We start from the raw sequence: 13,300 nt of genomic DNA on the forward strand, positions 1-13,300 counted from the left end.
TTAAATAAACCATAATTTTAAAAAATTATCCCTTTGTTGTATTTCAAGTGGACGGTTTTCGTGTAAATTTAATTTTAAAACCACTGATTTGAAGTGATTGATGTGATCAGCTTGCAACATTGTAGCCAGGAAGGGACTTGGGAGGTAGTTCACTGAGGCAGATAGACCTCTTACATCTGTAGTATGAGAAGAAAGAGCAGTGTATCAGCGGTGATGTTGCCAGACTGCAGAAACTTCCAACTCATCGTGACTAATTAACATGAGATTATATTTATCCTTTAGTTTCTTGTTTTTACAGTACTGAAATTAGATTGAAGTCCAGTGACCAATATCTTTGAGGTATGCGAGTATCTTAGGATGGAGTTAGGGATTGTTGAATGTAAATAATGGATTGTTCGGAATTCCATATTTTTGTCTATCATTCTTATATTTGCTACAATCATTGAAGAGGTGGTGGGTAGTGGGTGCTGTGTGACAGGTTTTGCATGTTGCTTGTGATTGTTTGAGAAGGAGATAAGAGTGGGTGAGGTATAGGAGTGTGTGTACAGGCTCAATGAAGCCACTGAACTGAAGAGGCATCTATTTGCAAAACTGGGAACTTGGTGGGGTGAGGAACAACTGGTAGTAAATTTTTCCTGTGGCCTTCTCAATCAAGCAGAGTTCTGTTTACATGCCATATGTCAATGAATGACACAGGTCGGTATGGAGTAACTAATGCTAACTATCTTCTTTGGTGCTACAGCCCGATTCACACCCTGAACATATTTATTATGTCCCTCAAGATGTTCTTATCCAATGTCGTGACAATAATATCATTTCTCCAGGCTATATTTTAATTTGCTAACTTCGAATCTATTTTGGCCTTCTCAGTTTAACGCTGTCTTCAGGCTATCTCGTGAGACCTCAGTCAAACAAAACAGAGAGTAACAAAGAAAATAAGAGGGCTTGCACAGTAAGCTAATCTAATGTGTGGGTGTGAAGGTGCTGGTCTCTTGTAGCAACTGATGAATCTGCATGCACGACAGCCCATATATTTCCTTTGTTCTTCTTCTTCCCCCGTTATTCTAGTTATGTTTCTCTTATTCTCCATATATTCTCTTGTTCTTGTATTCTTGCATTCCCCTTCATTCCCATTGTTCTACTAGTATCCCCCTTGTTCTTGTAGTACCTTTGTTTTACTTGTATTCCCCTTGGCCTCCTTTATTACCCTGGTTCTTCTTGTATTCCCCTGGTTCTACTTGTTCTCTTTGTATTCTTCTTGTTCTTGCCTTTCCTTTGTTCTCCTGTCTTCCTCTTGTTCTCCTTGTCTTCCACTTTTTCTCCTTGTAGGCCTATTTTCCTTGTTCTCCTTCTTCAGCTTGTATTCCCCTTGTCCTTGTCTTCCCGTTGTTCTCCTTGTATTCCACTTGTAGTGGCAAGAGGAGATTGCATTTTTAAGTGACGGTCAATTCATAAGTTACCTCACCCTCCAATATCTAGTGAGGAGAAAGATGTAGTTCTATGTAGGAAGAAACTTGCTTGGAGACCACTTCGTAGGTTGAAATTTCGCCCGTGGTGTCATAGTGAAGCTTCATAAGCTCATAGCCATACCCATCCCCTATCATGGGAGCCACTGTATGTTTGTTTAGTATAAATGTCGAAAAGCAGACACTCTTAGGTATATGTAGACCACAGAATTTCACATTTACGTCGGAAAAAGTTCGCGAAAGAATATATTTTATGTTTTATCGCGAATTAATTACTCGTATATTATCGCAAACATATCTTGTAACTGAAGAAACATTTTTTTTATGTTTAAACAGATGGAATTTAGTCTCAAATGTTCTTTATTCTTGAAACAATGTTCGGCCGCTGTATCACGTTTCTCCTAATCTACCTTTACATTACAAAATTTGCGTATTAATATTCGTTCTGCTTTACAGTGGTGCGACATAATTATTATTCACTACTAAAACTTGGAAAAGATTTGTGACCTTTAAGAATGTTTCTAAAAGGGATGGGCTCTTAAATCCTTACGGTACGTTGCCCCCAGCCCCACCGAAAGAAATCGGTATAATTTCACTTCTTCCTCCTCGCAAAAATATTTTTCGAGAAGATTCGCTATAATATTGGTATATGCGCTATTATATCATTTATATTTACCAAGAAAAACCCTTTCCCCTTTAAATCACGATTTGTCGCAGGCAAAAAATCTGTGATCTATAGATACACGCAGAGAAGGCAACAGTACAACTAGCTCACAGATTTCGGCTTGTCTCTATTGTTTTTGTTGAGTATACGCCATTACTTCCAACCCACGAGCTTGGAGTTCCACCATGTGTCGCCTCACATTATGTTGAAAATTCTCGGAAATGGACTCTGTATAAAAACCCGAAAGACATGTGAAAACTTTTGTTGCAGGCCTACATGTTACAGCAGAACGTGAAATCCGTCAAAACCCGAAGTTTCTAGGAAATTCTAGTTCTGACAAAGATCTTTAGGAAATTCTAATTTTCACTTATGTAATTCAGTTACATTTAGAAATAATTATGGCTCTTTGGGAAATTCTAGTTTTGACTAATATATCTAGAAATAACTGATTGTTATTAGTAAAAACTCGTAACGATTTCAAGGATTCCGTCCTCCAGTTGGTATAGGAGGTAACATCATAATAAACACTCCGGATGTCGACAGGGGAAAGGCCGACTTGCGAAACTTCATAGGAGTCGTACTTGGGAGAAATGACGACTTGTACAGAATTGGAACAAAGGATGGAATTTTGAATAAACTATATTGCAACTGATAGTGTAGTTAATTTCATTAACACCCTGTACATAACACTTTCTTTCAGATCCGAATTTGACGCATTTCTTAAATTTTCTTGAAATGAGAACAGGTGACAGATTTAGAATTTCGCTGAGGACTGCAGCAAAGAAAGAAGACATCGGAAGCGGAAAAGGGTTCGTCCGTTGTGCTTGTAAAAAAATTGTGTTTCGAAGTGATGCTTGTGTGTGAAAAAGAAAATTCTCTGCAACTCTAAATGTCACAATAGCATGCCTTGTCGCAACACATGACTTGTGAGACAAAAAATAATATTGAATTCTGTTTATTCGTAAACTAGTAATGTGTAAGCATTCCACAACATAATTGTTTTTGTAATAAAACTATTTGTGTTTCAACAACAATGACAATAGTAGTAATAATGTTCATGTGCAAGTACCAATGTTCTAGTCTTTTTAGTAATAAGTTATTTCTAGATGTAAATGAATTACGATACGTAAGTGAAAACTATAATTTCCTCGGGTTTTTCTTGCAGATTTCACGTTCTGAAATCGTTACAACGGATTTTTACTAATGACAATGAGTTATTTCTAGATCTAACTTAATTATATTAGTCAAAACTAGAACTTCCTAAAGAGTCATACTTATTTCTAGACGTAACTGAATTACGTAAGTGAAAACTAGAATTTCCTAGAAACTTCGGGATTTGACAGATTTCGGATTCTGACTGTAACCTGTACATCAATTTTAAAAAGCAATCTGTAGTTTTTTTTGCCATGTTTTCCGTCCAATTTAAAATGTGCTAAATATTCTCGTTTCCTTTGACACCGTTAAGTTTTATGGGAAATATGAGATACGTATAACCCTGCATGTGTAATGAGCTTCGGATTTTAATGTCATTTTTGGGGACAATTTAACACATTTTTGGTGACGACACAATTTCCAGCATATCAGCTGGCGCAGTAGCATCGCCGCCGAGAGTATTGAGTGAGTCGGCAGCGCAGTGCGTCAGTCAGTCGGCTGGTCGGCGCGGAGAGGGATGCACGTTTGAAGAAGACAGGGGTAGCCACCCCGCCGCAACGAGCGCAGGTATGCACCCCGCCATCATTGTTTTGTTTGCTACACGGTGATGGTACGTTAGCTAATTCCTAGCATTAGATTTTGCTACATATCCTGCTTTAGATCAAATAATTTATTAGGATAAATACAATACAACTATACCTTCTCTATGGTGGTTTCCGCTTCCATAATAACGAAGACATGTTAAAGCTACCACGACATTGCGACTTTTAATAATGCTCTTCTTGTATTGGCGCCCCCACTTTAACTGCATTTGTCTGGCACTTTGGAAGACTGATGCAACTCTATTATGATAAAATAAATTTATTTATACGCTGAAAGCAATGCTTAATTTATAATCTGCAAACAAGCAGCTAAAGAGTTTTAATTAAGTTCACAACAAATTATTATTTTTCATTTTAGAAACATACAAGCAATGCATACTGTATTGTACTATTAGTAAAAGTGAAACAACATATATCGTTATGAGGACATAAGACTTAAAAAATTCGAGTTGTTTTTGTTCGCTTTAGTTTCAAATATTACCCGAGTTAGTTTAATTCGTAAGTTCGGTTCGAGACTAGAAACAAATTTTGTAATTTCAAATCTATACGAGTACATAGTGGCTATTCCTACTCACACTTGCACTTCAATTACTAAGGACCTTATTTACAGCCAAATTCACAGAAAAAATTAAGTTATTTGATCTTTTTTTAACCTAAGATTTACTCATACTTTGAATGTATCCCAAATTCACGTTAAATGCATTGATGTCAATTTGTGTACGCTCAAGTTGTAAAGTTGATTATGTTAATTAGAGGGTGGAGACACGCAAACTGTTTTTTTTCCGCACGATATTTTCTCTAGCTGTTGGTGCGCACAGGAGACTCGTGCCGTGTTGTGACTCGACTTTAACCTTGACCACTATTAGACGTGACATTCAGTTAAATAGCGCCGTAGTCCTAATTAAGTGTATCTTTGTTTTTCAACTGCCATTTTTCATAAACTACAATTATTGTTAATTTCCGAATATTCTTTTAGCAATATACAATTGAAGAGAATGGTCCCAAAACTTGCTCAGTCCATTTGCTCATTTTTATGATTCATACATACTGTATATAGGCCTATGATTATGTTTGAAACCTCTATCATTATAATTATTTTAAGCTTGTTGTTTTCCAAAACGTCAGTCCTTGTCTAAAAGTTTGTGTTATTGTGCATGTCACTTGAAAACGCGCTCAGTCCATAGATCAGTGGATAAAAAAAAAACTAAAAATGGACTTAACGCATCTTGGGATCACACTTTTCAATTACGGCCTCGAATCTTAAAATATTTCGCTTTATCTAATCGCTGCAATTTATAGTATTTTTTTTTGTTTTCTTTTTTATAAATTAAATAATGTTACCAACATTGTACAAAGGATGAAAGGCTTTTATGAAAATAAAGAAAACATTTTAGGCACGTCATATAAAATGCATAAATTCTTAATTTAATTAATTTTAAAATTGAAATATTTAGAATAATATATCGACAATGAAGCAGTTATTTATGAAATAAGACTAGTTGATTACACGAAGTAGTCGAGAGGAAAGAAAATTACCTCACAAATTTCGTGTCCACAATTCTCATAGATTCTGCCTAGTATTGAAATTAGATCTCCTCCTTTCGTAAGAAGCTTTGAGCTACTCATATCATAGATTTGACGATGGTGACTTAAATGTGTAAGGTGTTTAAAGTGAACTTTTTCGATCTTGATAAAATATTTATATATTATTTTAATGTACCGAAGTACATATGATATTTCCATGCAGATATTCTACATCATCATACGAAAAAATATTGCAGAATATTTGGACATTCTCCATTCATATTAAGTATTACGGAACACGACGCTCTGAACATAAATCCGACCTTAAGATTTAATTTTTCCATTGCTAATAATATATTAGAAAATATGCCTATTGATCAAGCACCAAAGTGAAATATCGATGACTTAACGCACACACATCTTAAGTACGAATTTTGGGTAAAATGTGCTAAGTGTAGTATTGCTAGACATTGTTAGAGGAACCTATTTTTGAATTGATTGACAAAAATTGATGTACTATTTCACTATTATGTTTACCTATCGAGATTAGTTAATACATTCCTGTTTAATTAGACAATAAATTTACAAAAAATCAAGGAATTTATACTTAAATTACGTTAAGCCATAGATAAGCTATAGGCCTACTGTTCCAATATATTTGTAATTGAAAATATTCATCGATGCAGAAGTATGCTTCGAGAGTAGATCCAATATTTTTACTGGACTTTCCTCATCGATGAAATATTAGAAACCTTACTTTCGAAGATAGATCCAGTTTTTATATTAAAGACTTTTCAATACTGAAATATACCGCATAGTTATAAAAACATACCACTTCAAGATTTTGATTTTTTCCCATCCTTCATGGAAATATAAAACACAAAGTTCCGAAGATAGAGGTAAACTTTAGACTGGACTTCTTTCATTACCGATTACATTTTTGAAAACATGAACAACCTTTTCAACCGTCGAAAACGTCGCTTTTCCTAATAATTGCTCAGGAGTATAATGGTTGAATCAATTATCTTGGAAACTTCTTCTCTAATACGTCATCAATAATGGAAATTTTCCAATCCAAATTTGATCTAAAAGAGGAAGAAAGCAATGGTGAATTGTATAGAAGAGATATAGATTGAACTTTCTCCATTGCTCGTAAGGAATAAGGAATTCATTATGTTTCGAACATCGGCTCTATTTTCGTCGTTGAGAACAATGTCCTACTCGGAGTCATTACTAAGGCTTGACAGACATGTCAGCGCACTGTACGTACGCCCCGTGCGGTTCTTGCTTCGATCCTTGCTCATCATCTAGTTCAATTCAGGAGACATACTGTGCACATTACCTATCAGTGTTTACAGACGGAGGAAACAAACCATCGCTATTAGTACAAGCACGACAAAAGTCTTCAGTACAAACAAGGTTCGAGTACGATTCAGTTACAAAGTGTATTTCAAAATGCTGAAACAAACAGGCAGTCTTTCCAGCAAAGTGGTTAATGTTATAAGAAGATATGGTGAGTATCTAGAGTCTATTTGCCAGGATATTATGTGTAAACTTTGCAAAACTTCAATTTCATGCAAACGAATATATAGTATTATACAGCACGTAATCACAGAAATCACAAGAGCGCTCTTGAAAGGGTGCAACAAAATGAAGAGACAGGTACCGAATATCACACTATTAGTTTTATTCATATATGTATGAGACATTTTCATCTGCCAACATCTCACTAAACAAACACTGTTGAACGGGATATTGCGAGAATTTTTAGTAAATGTACACAAAGGTCAATTCCTTTGTGAAAATATTATGTACATGACTGTTACGATAAATGCATTGATGATATTAACGATGACTATATGGATTTCAGTAGATACAACGGCTTCCAGAAGATGGCATGTGGCAAGATGTGGACAGTCCTAAAGATCTTGCATACTAGACACGTGTGTCAGGAACTAGATCAAGTGAATTCCTCTACAATTATTTCGTTATTTAACAGTGCCTTGCAATTGCTATGATCTTCAGGTGTGTCATGCAACAAAGTACTAATGTTCGTTAGTGATGCGGCATCTTACATGACCAAGGCAGGACATGGGGTTAAAGCCAAATAAATAAAAATTATTCACGTTACTTGCCTCGCCCACACCTGTCACAGAATTGCGGAAGAAGTACGATCTCAATTTATAGATGTTGGCCGGATGATGTCCGATGTGAAGAAATGTTTGTAAAGTCACCACTTTCTCGTGTGTCATCACTGAAGAAAAAATGTCCTGGTGTCCCTCTGCCTCCATCTCCTGTATACCTTATTTTATTTCAAGGAGTGCAGTTCGGTGGCTCCTTTGAACACCGAACTGCACTCCTTGAAATAAAATAAGGTATACTTAAGCTGTGGGGTTCGTGGTTGTCATTGCGACAAATTCGCTAATCTTCAGAAAGTGATCAAATTCTTTAACAGTGACGACATAACTTCAATAAGAGTGTCACAAATCTTTCCGAATGACCCAGTAAGCTAAAAAAACAGTAAGCCAAATTATGGATTCCTACCTTCTTAACCCATCGCCGTAAAAGAAAAGCTTGTTACAAATCCTTCAAATAAGAATGGATTTGAGGGAGGTGGGATATGATGATAGAGAATGGATTAATCTTGCTCAGGATAGGGACCAATGGTGGACTTATGTGAGGGCGGCAATGAACCTCGGGTTCCTTAAAAGCCAGTAAGTAAGTTAGTACCTTCTTGTATTGAATGCTTAGAAAAATCAAGGGAAAAACTAGTCACTCAAATTATACGTATGTAAAGTATTGCACATAAACATAATAGCGTGCAAGATGAAACAGATAAATTTGTACAACCCAAAATTAAAACAATATTGAACAAAAACTATGAATACAATGGTCTGCGTAGCATTTGTAATGTTATTTCCGGTCAGGAATGTACATTACTTGAACTCGATTAGATATTAATCATGTAGATATAGAGCTTCACATATTATGCACCCGTTGTTTCAGCCAACGTGGATCGAAGATTTTCAGCATACGAAAATGTTATGTCTGATGACCAGCAGTGAATTTTGTTTCTAAACATACATATGTGGCTTTTGTGTAGCTACTGCAATAACTCTTGGCAATAAACATTAAAAATGACAAGAATAAAGTGTGTCAAAATGAAATTGTTACTTTCGGTTGTAATAAGTGTATCTTTTTAATGTCATCCAAAAGGGTATTGTGTGTAATTTCTCTCATACAGGCTGTACAGCCTATAAGATACGGATGTCTTTATGAACAACATACCGGTACCCAATTATTTCTACGGCACAGGTCACTCTGTTTTGTTTACGAACGCAAGTTGAAGTTAACACCGAACGATAATACCTGGCATATTTGTCATTACATACAATTAAATCGGCTTGACTGATGCTTTTCGTGGAATATTTCATCTGGAGACGAACATAGAGCAAGTCTTCGAAACGACGTGAACTCCCTATTCGTTACCAGCAATAGAAGAAGTACTGTAAGGTATCTCTTCTTTTCAGTCCAAAGACTGAATCTATCTTCGAAACTCTACGTTAGTCTTGGTTTGTCATTGCCGATTATCACCATATAATCACCCCTTCGGAGCTGGACAGCCGAAGTAGTTGTTTAAATACGTCTTAAAGAATGGCTTAGTTCTGTTCTTGTAATACAGCATGGCAAAATGCGGTCATGAGCAATTCGCAAATATAGCCCAGTAAGTACATTGACATGAATACGACTACTCGACCGACTTTCAACATAATGCTGTGCTTTCGTAACTTGAAGCACTCTTCTTCTTCTGTAAATGGAATGTCGACGAATTACAAAATGTTTACTCACAGCGGTACACAGGTGACTGTCACATGACGAGCAACAAGAATAGACCTTGATTGAGATAAGTTAGATTAAGATGTAGCCGCCGCCACCGCCACAAGAATATTACACATCACCATCATCTTCATAATCATGAATACAATCATCACCATCATAGTCAAGAACACATAATAATAATAATAATAATAATAATAATAATAATAATAATAATAACACAGGGAAATGCACTATCACCTTTACTTTTTAACTTCGCTTTAGAATATGCCATTAAGAAAGTTCAGGATAACAGGCAGGGTTTGGAATTGAACGGGTTACATCAGCTTTTTGTCTATGCGGATGACGTGAATATGTTAGGAGAAAATCGACAAACGATTAAGGAAAACACGGAAATTTTACTTGAAGCAAGTAAAGTGATCGGTTTTGAAGTAAATCCCGAAAAGACAAAGTATATGATTGTCTCGTGACCAGAATATTGTACGAAATGGAAATATAAAAATTAGAGATTTATCCTTCGAAGGGGTGGAAAAATTCAAATATCTTGGAGCAATAGTAACAAACGTAAATGACACTCGGGAGGAAATTAAACGCAGAATAAATATGGGAAATGCCTGTTATTATTCGGTTGAGAAGCTTTTGTCATCTAGTCTGCTGTCAAAAAATCTGAAAGTTAGAATTTATAAAACAATTATATTACCGGTTGTTCTGTATGGCTGTGAAACTTGGACTCTCACTCTGAGAGAGGAACAGAGATTGAGGGTTTTTGAGAATAAGGTTCTTAGGAAAATATTTGGAGCTAAGAGGGATGAAGTTACAGGAGAATGGAGAAAGTTACACAACATAGAACTGCACGCATTGTATTCTTCACCTGACATAATTAGGAACATTAAATCCAGACGTTTGCGATGGGCAGGGCATGTAGCACGTATGGGCGAATCCAGGAATGCATATGGAGTGTTAGTTGGGAGACCGGAGGGAAAAAGACCTTTGGGGAGGCCGAGACGTAGATGGGAGAATATTAAAATGGATTTGAGGGAGGTGGGATATGATGATAGGGACTGGATTAATCTTGCAAAGGATAGGGACCGATGGCGGGCTTATGTGAAGGCTGCAATGAATCTTCGGGTTCCTTAAAAGCCATTTGTATGTATGCATGTATATGTATGTATGTAATGATAATGATAATAATGGCATGTATTTTGCATTACTCCTCTAGGAGAATACAGACTGACGATTTGCTAATTAATGATGTCGCCCTCAGGACCATTCTGATATTTTTATTTTCACTACATATCGCTAGCTGTACTGTAGAGCAGTTTCCAATCATGTTTGATGATCATAATCCCGCTTTTTCTCACATTACTTTAGTGCGGTCCCCTGGTTTAAGGTGTAGAACGCAGAATATGATAATATGAAATTTGGTTTATTTTAAAAATACAACATCTAAATGCATTAGGATTAGTCATTAGAATATTGCTAATAAATGTAGGTCTGGAGCTATTTCTAATATATTTTAATTTGGTAATAAATAAAAATAATTAAGCAATATTATATGTAAATAACACAGTACATTGGTGTTGTTTAGTCAACTGTCCGAAGACAGGTCTGAACCCCACAAGTGATACCAAGAAGACACCACGTATGAGGCAACTAGGCCACGAGATAATGGGGTAGGGTGGTCGTTCCTTTCCCCCTCCATTGCATACATCACCGACTAGCTACATATTACACTAGTCAGACTTCAGGTGCATACAAACAATTGTTCTTTCTCTGACACATATCGACAAGTGAGATTCAGCTGCCTGATAATAGAAATATTATTATTATTATTATTATTATTATTATTATTATTATTATTATTATTATATTTTATTTTATTTTGTTTGTACCCCCCATTAACTGCTCTTTGCCCCCTGATTGAGAATCACTTCGGTAGAGTATAAGAGATACGGCGTCCCCCCATTTTAGCTCAAAATCAGATTAGGAGGTAGGCCTACCTACTTACCTGTATCGACCAATCATCAGCGTAATGGCCATGTTGTTAAATGATCGATTCAAGTAAATAGGCAATTTTTTATGATTGTACGCCAAACGCGATAAGGAAAACTACTCGTATCTTTTATGCCAGTGATGTCAAAGCAAGCGCATTTTTCTGACCTTGACGTCGTGCGCGGGTAGCAAGCGCTAAGTATGGAAAGAGGAAGGGTTGTGTATATGAATAAGCAACCTTTTGGATTAAGAAAACAGTGGTGCACAAACTTCAAACGGAACGTGAAATTTTATGTCGTTATTTTATATGGCATCTGTCTGTTTAATATTATCTATATTGTCTGTAAAACAAAATTACTAATACTGATTTCTTAATATTGCACTTGTGTTTTAAATCTTAATAACATAATAGAGACTTAAGAAGGAATATTCACTTAAATTCCATAGTAGTATATAATATTATACTGTATAAAGTGGATGAAACACATCATTCATAAAGAATATTTTCAAAATGTTCAATACACTATCTTCAGTAATACGTATATACGGTATATTAGATTTACGAAAACATTCTGTAAGGCTACTAAATAAATAGGCCTATACCTGAAAATTTCACTTTTATATACGAAAAGTTGAGAAAATATTTCTTTTGAATAAAAAAATCAAACTTGTGAAAAATGGACATTAAAATTAGTAAAACTTACATTCTTATAATGCACTTATACTTCTCAGGCAAATCTAAAAATAAACATGGATGCAGTTTTAATAAGTTCTCTTCCCTTTATCTATTGAATCAGTGCTGGCCATCCCTGAATATAGCTCGACCAAGTAGCATATATCACCTCTTTCGTCTGTCTCTTTCCTTTCCGCTGTAAAGGGCTCAGGCTCTCCTGGGCTCTAAAGCGCGCGCTTGCTCCTGTAGGCATCAATTGACATGCCTGTTTTATGCAGTAGTATAGCAAATCCTAGCCGCGTATGTGTTTGTCGCTTGTCTCCCATTAGGCCTGGGTTCCATCCACGACTAGGTAATGATGTAATTTGTGGTGACAAAAACGTTGCAGAGAGTTTTCTTGGGGTACTTTCATTTCACCAACACACTCCACCTTCACCTCACTTCTTATTTAATTTGCAGTAGTTAAAAATAGGCTGCGGTGAAGTCTTGGGGCCAGCACGAGATTCTATGCTGATATAGGAAGGACTTGGGGCTCCAGGCCGTGGGCCTTTAGTCTATAAGGTACTCGTCTGAGAATGGAACCTGGCTCTGTCAGGGATGCGATAGGATGGACCCCTGTCAGAATCGAATTCACGAATGCCATAAATAAATCGCACAATAACGTGTGTGTGTGCGTCCGTAGAATACACATCAGTAGTACTTTTTTTTTTAGTACCAGTGTTTGGAAGTGATTGTTATGTTTAAAAATGGTAGAAGGAGTGTTGCTGTTGGAGAATGCCCAAGAATACCAATCGTAATTATTACATATACGAAGGCTGTTCAATCAAGACTGACACTGCCGATGTCATCTCTCGGTATGTGAGGAAACTACATGCTTGGAAGTCCACACCTGTGGAGTAACGGCTAGCGCGTCTGGCCGCGAAACCAGGTGGCCCGGGTTCGATTCCCGGTCGGGACAAGTTATCTGGTTGAGGTTTTTTCCAGGTATTCCCTCAACCCAATATGAGCAAATGCTGGGTAACTTTTGGTGCTGGACCCAGAAATCATTTCACTGGCATTATCACCTTTATCCCATTCAGACGATAAATAACCTAAGATGTTCATGAAGCATCGTAAAATAACCTACAACCTACATGCTTAGACACATAAATACGTAAGATTTCGTCCCCCTTGGAGCTGATGCGTGCACTGAAGTACAGTAGATACGTGTGTGTTTCGACTCTAAATTTCAAATATGCCTGATTTTAGCGAGTAGCGTTACGTAATAACATTTTGTGTTCGCCTGAACAAAAATGCTTTAGCTACTTACAAAGAATTGAGGAGAGCTTTTGATGAGTCTATCATGTCTCGTCGACTTTGTTTTCGATGGCCGGCAACGTTGTGAATTGCA

General features: G+C 36.5%; 1 protein-coding gene across 2 annotated transcripts in view; it reads left to right on the forward strand.

Moving 5' to 3' along the window:
- Positions 1-3,715: 3,715 nt before the first annotated feature.
- Positions 3,716-13,300, forward strand: part of LOC138699747 (uncharacterized) — a 38,412-nt gene continuing 28,827 nt past the window's right edge. The window contains exon 1 of one of the 2 annotated variants that reach the window (XM_069825859.1): positions 3,716-3,849. The gene's annotated coding sequence lies outside the window, so the exon portion shown is untranslated. The remainder of the gene's footprint in view (positions 3,850-13,300) is intronic. The other variant, XM_069825858.1, reaches the window with a different exon arrangement.

This window comes from Periplaneta americana, chromosome 5 (assembly GCF_040183065.1).
Source record: "Periplaneta americana isolate PAMFEO1 chromosome 5, P.americana_PAMFEO1_priV1, whole genome shotgun sequence".
Taxonomy (NCBI): domain Eukaryota; kingdom Metazoa; phylum Arthropoda; class Insecta; order Blattodea; family Blattidae; genus Periplaneta; species Periplaneta americana.